Source organism: Aquarana catesbeiana, linkage group LG09 (genome assembly GCF_042186555.1).
Source record: "Aquarana catesbeiana isolate 2022-GZ linkage group LG09, ASM4218655v1, whole genome shotgun sequence".
Lineage (NCBI taxonomy): Eukaryota > Metazoa > Chordata > Amphibia > Anura > Ranidae > Aquarana > Aquarana catesbeiana.
In genome coordinates this window covers 312,716,124-312,726,123 of record NC_133332.1, presented here as the reverse complement: position 1 = coordinate 312,726,123, position 10,000 = coordinate 312,716,124, and positions in this window count along the sequence as shown.

The following is a 10,000-nucleotide window of genomic DNA, read 5'->3' as shown; positions in this document are numbered from 1 at the left end:
TATGGTTCTTGAATATACTGAAGTTGAGGCCTGCAGGAGCATTTTGTAAGTATTGGGGGTAACATGTTCCCTGTCCCGACGGGAGGAGCTCTATGTCTCGGCGCTGTCTTGGAAAACTCCTAAAAAAAGGGTTACCAGTGAGTCTAAGGGCTCATTTATATTTGCTTCAACTTTAACACACATTAAAGCGCCTACAGCTTCAACATGCCTTTTATATGTGTTTTTGGTGCTTCTGTGAATCTTCAGTGATGCTTTTTTGAAGCTTTAATGAAGGTTGGGAAATGCCCTGTGTATGTGTTGATTTTCCATTCGTTTTAAAGGGGCCCCGTAGAACCCTGGCTCAGTAGTAGCCCCACTCAACAGATCCCCAGCTCATTAGTACCCCTGTTCAGCATATACCCAGCTTATTGGTACCTTCTCTCAGATTATCCCCAACTTATTAGCATTCTCCTTCAGCAATAGTACCAACAGCTCTGCTAATTCTCAGCTCTTCTGATCCCCCACTCAGTAGTAACCCCCAGCTCTGCTGATCCTCCGCTCGGTAGTAACCCTCAGCTTTGCTGATCCTCTGGTTTCCTGATCCTGCTCTCTTTCTGGTCCCCGCTCACCTCCCGCTATATTGCTCCCACGCTGCACACTATGTGTGGCATCTGCTAGTTTCTCCTGCTCCGGTCCCCCAGCTCTGCTGATCCTCTGCTGCTCAGTCTTCTCTCTCCGGTCCCCGCTCACCTTCTTCTATAGCATTGATATGTTCCACACAGGGGCGTAACTACCACCATAGCGACCCATGCGGGCGCTATGGGGCCCGCAGCCGAGTGGGGCCCAGTGAGGATAAGAGCACTGCCAGGACAGTCTCTCAGCCAGGGGAAGAGAGAGGAGAGAAAGAGGCAAGCTGTCCGTATCAGCAGAGAGCTGAATTGCCCGATGTAAGAGCTTTCATTAGAACTTTCAGTGTTCCCGGGGCTCACGTCACATAGCGCCACCTCTTAGCCCAGCGCCTTTGATAGACAGAATGCGGGACATGTGACGTCATCAAAGGTGTCGGGCCAAGAGGTGGGGCTATGTGACGATGAGCCCCGGGAAAACGGGAAATTCAAATGAAAGTTATTACAGTGGGCAATCCCGCTCTCTGCTGATCCGGGTGACTTGCCTCTTCCTCTGCATAGGTGAGGCTGTATGGGGCACAGGCAGACCAGGCTGTATGGGGCACAGGTCACGCTGTATGGGGCACAGGTCACGCTGTATGGGGCACAGGTCACGCTGCACTGGGCACAGGTCACGTTGCATGGGGCACAGGTCATGCTGCATTGGGCACAGGTCACGTTGTATGGGGCACAAGTCACGCTGTATGGGGCACAGGTCATGCTGTATGGGGCACAGGTCACGCTGTATTGGGCACAGGTACCGTTGTATGGGGCACAGGTCACGCTGTATGGGGCACAGGTCACGCTGTATGGGGCACAGGTCACGCTGCACTGGGCACAGGTCACGTTGCATGGGGCACAGGTCATGCTGCATTGGGCACAGGTCACGTTGTATGGGGCACAAGTCACGCTGTATGGGGCACAGGTCATGCTGTATGGGGCACAGGTCACGCTGTATTGGGCACAGGTACCGTTGTATGGGGCACAGGTCACGCTGCATGGGGCACAGGTCACGCTGTATGAGGCACAGGTCATGCTGTATGGGGCACAGGTCACGCTGTATTGGGCACAGGTCACGCTGCATTCTGCACAGGTCACACTGTATGTGGCACAGCTCACGCTGCATTGACACTAGGGCAGCTGTGGGGGGGGGGAGCTGTTTGCAGGGGGGCCCCATACAACATTTTGCTATGGGTGCCCTGCTATTTCTAGTTACGCCCCTGGTTCCACACCACATGTGCCATCTGCTAGTTGCTCAGCTGCAGCCCGGACCCCACTCACCTTCCTGCTGCTCACAGATGTGACGTCTGCACTAGACACCCCCAGAATATATACTCATGAACCGGAAGTGACTGCTGATAAGGTCTTTACGGTTTGCTTGTTGGTTTCCCAGTGCATCCTGGGTTATCTCATACTTGCAATACCTCCAAGTGAAGCATACACTGAGCAAAAGCCCCTTAAAAGCTGCAGGTGCTACAAACGAGCTTTGCCACAGAGCATCATGTTTCCACCTCCGTGCTTGACTGTAGGGATGGTGTTCTGTAGGGATGGTGTCCAAAACAAAGTGAAGCTAACACTTACCCCCAACACTTACAAGATGCTCCTGAAGCTAAAGCTGAATAAAAGCCTTTCAAAAGCTTCAGGTGCTGTTCATAGACTTCTAGGGAGGCTTTGGAGACGCTTTGAAGCACCAAGAAAGTGACATGGGGGAGCATTTTTGAAGCAAAGCAAACACAACGTGTGAACTGGACTGTAAGGTAACTGTTTTGTTTAGTGACGGGGGCTTTGATTGGCATTCAGTGTAAACGTGAGCCCCTAACTCTGGTTTTAGCCATAAAACTTGGCACTCTTGGATGTTTGGTGCCCTCATTGTATCTTCAGGTCATAAGGCAGCAGGGGGTGTCTTTTCAAGAGGGCTTTTTTTCTCAGAAAATAGGTGCAGTAACTCAACCATGCCCGCCACACACACATAGCTGCCAAATGGCATCAAATAGTAGCTCTTCCCTCTGCATACAACCCCCTCCCTCCACTGCCCTCACCTTTTCCCCCCTCCTTAAAAGCTCCACTATCTACCACATGTCTTATGTTTGTTGCAATATTAAGCTGAAGCACCCATCCGACTGTAGTACCTCCCAGCATACTATACTATACCACAGTCACTTACAAGGAAGATCATGCAGTAGGAGCATCAACAACTGGTCACCAGGGAAACAATGGAGACCACAGAGGGTGCAGCCTACCACGGGCTCTCTCCCGCCCATGACTGCACTGAACCCTGGGCACCTGTTCTGTATCTCCCTTGTCCCTGTCCAACACTCAATGGGATCTGCACAGGAGATCTGACCTGTGGGAGCTCCTGGGAGACAAGCTATCACTTGTAAACGCAGAAGCTGGACTTCAGTGTCACCAAGTGATAGTGGTGAGCAGGAAGCAGAAGACCTGAGCCAGAGGTGGTGGGACTAAAGTTCCCCCCTAGTTCCTGCTGAAAAAAAGTCATGTAGACTGTGATGGACAGCCAGGCTCCACCTTCTCTATGCCTTGAGAAGGGAAAAGAAGGAAATACCCAGAGGTAGAATGAATGGGTCTTGTTACGGTTTTTGGCAAACTCTGGCCCCAAAAGAATGAACCAAGTGAAGCCCTGAAACGGCTTCCATAGCTGATGCCGGAGGCGGAGACGAAAGCCAATTTACATATACACGCGCACAATTCCTATACAGTAGCATGTTTACCGTTAAAGAAGGACCTCCAAAGAGTCCATCTTTATCCACTCAATAATGTTTAGAAAACCAAAAATATTTACATTTTATTAAGCTAAAATAATCGGTTTATATACCTTAACAAAAATAATGAACCAAGAAAATCCATCATGGCTTAAATTGTATAAAACCCGCTGTCTTTCTTAATTCCTGGAAACATCTGGGCTTCTATCATATAGAAGAGGAATAAGGACTTTATCTGCCACCAGAAAATGGTCCACAGTATCCTGTACTGAGGTTATGTTCCATGAGAACAAGCATTTAGACCTGAACGACCACCTTAAAGGGGTTGTAAACCCTCGTGTCCTATCACCATCCTATGCATTAAGGTGAAAAAACTTCTGACACTGACCGGCCCCCCAGCCCCCCCGTTTTACTCACCTGAGCCCCGTAATTCCCGCGGCGGAGACACGCTCCTCCTCTCTGCCTGAGCCCCGATTCACACAGGGGCGGCACGACTTGCAGGTCGCCTCACCGAGGTGACCTGCACACGACTTCCACGGCCACTTGCAAAACGACTTCTGTATAGAAGTCTATGCAAGTCGCCTCAAGTCGCCCCCCAAAGTAGTACAGGAACCTTTTTCTAAGTCGGGGCGACTTGTGTCGCTCCTATTAGAACGGTTCCATTGTACAGAACGGGAGGCGACTTGTCAGGCGGCTAGGTCGCCTGACAAGTCGCCCCTGTGTGAACCGGCACTGAGTGTTCTCAGCTCTTGATTGGATAGATTGATAGCAGCGCAGCCATTGGCTCCCGCTGCTGTCAATCAAATCCAATGACGTGGGAGCCGGGGGTTCGGGGCCAAGTCCGGCATTCTGCGTCTATGGACAAGGTAACCCCCTGGGAGAGCGCTTCTCCTAGGGGGTTATACAATGCGGGGGGGAGCTGGGACCCCAGAAGAGGGGTATCGGGGCCACTCTGTACAAAACGAACTGCACAGTGGAGGTAAGTATGATATGTTTGTTATTTAAAAAAGAAAAAAAAACAAAGCTTTACAATCACTTTAAATTTGTATCATTTTCTTCTCACAAATAGAGCTTTCTGTTAGTGGTATTTGATCTCCGCTTGTTTTTTATTTTTTGCTAAAAAAAAAACAGAAAACATTTTGAAAAGAAAAAATGTGTTTCTTATGCCGCGTACACACGGCCGGACTTTTCGATGGACTTTCAGAATGAACGGACTTGCCTACACGCGACCAACCAAAGTCCGACGGATTGACGTACACCGGACTAAAACAAGGTAGTTGATAGCCAGTAGCCAATAGCTGCCCTAGTGTTGGTTTTTGTCCGTCGGACTAGCATACAGACGAGCGGATTTTTCGACCGGACTCGAGTCGGTAGGAAAGATTTGTAACATGTTTTATTTCTAGGTCCGTCGTACTTTTGGGGAAAAAAAGCCCGCTGGAGCCCACACACGATCGAATTGTCGGACTCCGGTCTGCCGGACCAAGTATGTCATAAAGTCCGGTTGTGTGTACGCAGCACTCGTTTCTGTCAGAAAATTGTGTAAATAAGTAATTTTTCTCCTTCACTGATAAGCACTGATGAGACAGTAATGAAGGGCACTGATGAGGAGGCACTAATATGCAGCACTGAGGGGCACTGATAGGTGACACTGATGGGCACTGATAGGTGACACTGATGGGCACTGATAGGCAGCATTTATGGGCAATATTAGGTGGCACGGATAGGTGACACTGATGGTCACTGATAGGCGGCACTGATGGGCACTGATAGGCGGCACTGATGGGCACTGGTAGGTGGCATTTATGGGCAATAGGTGGCACGGATAGGTGGCACTGATGGTCACTGATAGGTGGCATTTATGGGCAATATTAGGTGGCACTGATGGGCACTGATAGGCGGAACTGATAGGTGGTACTGATGGGCACTGATGGGTGGCACTTATGGGCAATATTAGGTGGCACGGATAGGTGGCACTGATGGTCACTGATAGGCGGCACTGATGGGCACTGATAGGCGGAACTGATAGGTGGCACTGATGGGCACTGATGGGTGGCACTTATGGGCAATATTAGGTGGCACAGATAGGTGGCACTGATGGGCACTGATAGGCGGCACTGATGGGCACTGATAGGAGGCATTTATGTGCAATATTAGGTGGCACGGATAGGTGGCACTGATGGGCACTGATAGGCGGCACTGATGGGCACTGATAGGCGACACTGATGGGCACTGATAGGCGGTATTTATGGGCAATAGGTGGCACGGATAGGTGGCACTGATGGTCACTGATAGGTGGCATTGATAGGCGGCACTGATGGGCACTGATAGGCGGCATTTATGGGCAATATTAGGTGGCACGGATAGGTGGCACTGATGGGCACTGATAGGCGGAACTGATAGGTGGCACTGATGGGCACTGATGGGTGGCACTTATGGGCAATATTAGGTGGCACAGATAGGTGGCACTGATGGGCACTGCTAGGCGGCACTGAAGGGCACTGATGGGCACTGATAGGTGGCACTGATGGGCAGTGATAGGTGGCACTTATGGGCAATATTAGGTGGCACTGATAGGCAGCACTGAAGGGCACTGATGGGAAGTACTGATGGGCACTGATAAGCAGCACTGAAGGGCACTGATGGGAAGTACTGATGGGCACTGATGAGTGGCACTGATGGGCACTGAAAGGCAGCACTGATTGGTATTACTGATGGGCACTGAAAGGCAGCACTGATTGGTATCACTGATGGGCACATACTGGTGTCATTGATGGGTACAGGTCGGCACCACAGATGGGCACAGAGTGGCATCACTGATAGGCACTGTTGGGGCTGCACTGAAAACTGGGAAGAGTTCCCAGATAGTCGGTATATAGTGACCCCAGGCAGTGTGCTATCAAAAAACATTATGTTTATTGGACTCAGAATTTGTTTACAGCAGAAATAACTTCAATATAAACCTCCAACCGACACCGGAAATAAGAACGTTGTTATTGAATCATTTAAAATGCGGCTCATACAAAGTCAATGGGCCTAAACCCCGGGGGGGCGGTGAACATTTCCTCTGTCTATGTGTGCAAAATCAATCGAAGATTTGCTCAATTGAACAATATCAATCCCTAATTGTAGGGACAGTGGATCCGATTCTATCACACAGAGACAGTGAGAGACCCTTTCAGGAAAGTGTGAAGACGGATCGGTACCCATGAGATCGTTCGGTGTGTGCTGCTGGTATATAACAAACCAATTCCCCTCGGTCCTGATTACCTATACAGGTCTCCCCTGTGAGGAGATCCCACCGATCGGCTCTCCTTGCCTCTCGCTCTGTCCATGCGAGGAGAGCTGATTACCGGCACTTCCGTGTGTACATCAGCTGTGATTGGATCACATGGGTAAAGAGCCGCGGCCACGATCCCAGGGACACAGCGCCACCACGACCACAGTGCTGCGCCCCCCCCGTGGGCACGCGATAGTGGCAAGACTGGGTGACATCATATAATGTCGGAGGAGAACAAGAGGGGATCCTGCCTGCTGTCATATGTCTATACGGCAGATGGGAACAGTGGCGGCTGGTGCTCAAAATTTTTTGGGGGGGGCGCAAACAAACTGAAAAATACTGAAACACCTCCTCATCAATTGCAGCCACTGTGCCCATCAAACGCAGCCACTGTGCCCATCATATGCAGCCACTTGTGCCCATCATATGCAGCCACTGTGCCCATCATATGCAGCCACTTGTGCCCATCAAACTCAGCCACTGTGCCCATCATATGCAGCCACTGTGCCCATCATATGCAGCCACTTGTGCCCATCATATGCAGCCACTGTGCCCATCATATGCAGCCACTGTGCCCATCATATGCAGCCACTTGTGCCCATCAAACGCAGCCACTTGTGCCCATCATATGCAGCCACTGTGCCCATCATATGCAGCCACTTGTGCCCATCAAACGCAGCCACTGTGCCCATCATATGCAGCCACTGTGCCCATCATATGCAGCCACTTGTGCCCATCATATGCAGCCACTGTGCCCATCATATGTAGCCACTTGTGCCCATCATATGCAGCCACTTGTGCCCATCAAATGCAGCCACTGTGCCCATCATATGCAGCCACTTGTGCCCATCAAATGCAGCCACTGTGCCCATCATATGCAGCCACTGTGCCCATCATATGCAGCCACTTGTGCCCCTAATATGCAGTCACTGTGCCCATCAAATGCAGCCACTTGTGCCCCTAATATGCAGCCACTGAGCCCACCGACCCCCCCAACACCCCTTACCGCAGCAGCTCCTCCAGCGTGTCTTCTCTGCTCCTCTTCCTAAGCGCCAGGCATCAAATAGGGTGGCCTGGTGTTTTGGCCAATCAGGAAACAGGTCTGCCGCCCTGCCTCCTGATTGGCAGGGAGGAAAGTTAGTGTGAAAATAGCGAAAATTAATTCGCTATCGTCACACAATTGGGTGGGATCAAGGCGCACTCTCTGCGCCCCGAGCCAACCCTATTTTGAAGCCTATTAGAGCCTCTTGCTCTAATCAGATGCTTCAAAAAGTACCACCCCCTCCCGCCCCCGCCGCAGGAATCCATGTGTCCGGCATAAAACATGGAGAGATGTGCATGTTATGCAGAGATACAGTGCCTTGAAAAAGTATTCAAACCCCTTGAAATTTTCACATTTTGTCATATTACAACCAAAAACGTAAATGTATTTTATTGGGATTTTATGTGATAGACCAACACAAAGTGGCTCATAATTGTGAAGTGGAAGGAAAATGATAAATGATACAAATAAATATGTGAAAAGTGTGGGGGGGGGGGCATTTGTATTCAGCTCCCCTTTACTCTGATACCCCTAACTAAAATCTAGAGGAACCAATTGGCTTCAGAAGTCACCTAAATATTAAATAGAGTCCACCTGTGTGAGTTTTTTTAATCTCAGTATAAATACACCTGTTCTGTGAAGACCTCAGAGGTTTGTTAGAGAAGCTTAGTGAACAAACAGCATCATGAAGGCCAAGGAACACACCAGACAGGTCAGGGATAAAGTTGTGGAGAAGTATAAAGCAGGGTTAGGTTATAAAAAAATCTCCCAAGCTTTGAACATCTCACGGAGCTCTGTTCAATCCATCATCTGAAAATGGAAAGAGTATGGCACAACTGCAAACCTACCAAGACATGGCCGTCCACCTAAACTGACCGGCCGGGCAAGGAGAACATTCATCAGAGAAGAGCCAAGAGGTCCATGGTAACTCTGGAGGAGCTGCAGAGATCCACAGCTCAGGTGGGAGAATCTGTCCACAGGACAACTATTAGTCGTGTTCTCCACAAATCTGCCCTTTATGGAAGAGTGACAAGAAGAAAGACATTGGTGAAAGAAAGTCATAAGAAGTCCTGTTTGTAGTTTGTGAGAAGCCATGTGGAGGACACAGCAAACATGTGGAAGAAGGTGATCTGGTCAGATGAGACCAAAATTCAACTTTTTGGCCTAATAGCAAAACGCTATGTGTGGGGGAAACTAACACTGCACATCACCCTGAACACACCATCCCCACCGTGAAACATGGTGGTGGCAGCATCATGTGGTGGAGATGCTTTTCTTCAGCAGGGACAGGGAAGCTGGTCAGAGTTGATGGGAAGATGGATGGAGACAAATACAGGACAATCTTAGAAGAAAACCTGTTATGCCGCGTACACACGGTCGGACTTTTCGTCTACAAAAGTCCAACGGACGCTGACGGACTAAAGCTGGCTGGTAATCCGATCGTGTGTGGGCTTCTCCGGACTTTCAACGGACTTTTTTAGCCTCAAATCCGACGGACTTTAGATTTGAAGCATGCTTCAAATCTTTACGTCGTAAGTACGACGGACCCCGAAGTCCGCTCGTCTGTATGCTAGTCCGACGGACAAAAAAACGACGCATGCTCATAAGCAAAAACTAAACGGAAGCACTCGGTCTAGTAAAACTAGTGTTCGTATTGTAGGTAGCACATTCATCACGCTGCAAAATCTGGGATCGTTGAATGCAGCGCATTTTATTTCTTCTTTACGAAGGCTCTATAAAGAACGAAGGTGTTTTGCTGTTCATAATCAGAGTTCTCCCAAACTGATTTCTGGATTCTTTTTCTCTTTGATCTCATGAATGATATAGTATGCATTTTAAAAACAATGTTTCCATACTAATAATACTTTTTCCCCTTTTTTTTTTTTAGGTTTGTAAAGTTACCACAAAGAACCCATTATTCTGTTTTTTTTTTTTTATAGTGATTATTTTTTAGTTTTTAGATAAAGTTAACCCAAAGCACCGTTTTTGGTTACGTAAATTTTTGGATTTTCAAGACTTACCACTTGAACATTATTAACATTAGTAATGTATTTTTGGTGTGTTTTTTTTCTAACTCAATGAGATTGTTGTCCCTTGTTAATTTAACATTGTGTGTAAAATCAATGATTTCAAAGAAAAAACATAAAAAGTCTTTTGCTAAACTCAAAAAATGATCCATTTATTCATGGTCAAAATAAAATAAAGAGGAAGTCAACGCTGGAAAAAGTCGGTGTACCAGAAAATTGGGATCTTGCGGAGTCCATATAAGAGGGAGCACAATCTGGTCCAAGAATCCCAGAGATCAACAGCACCAGCA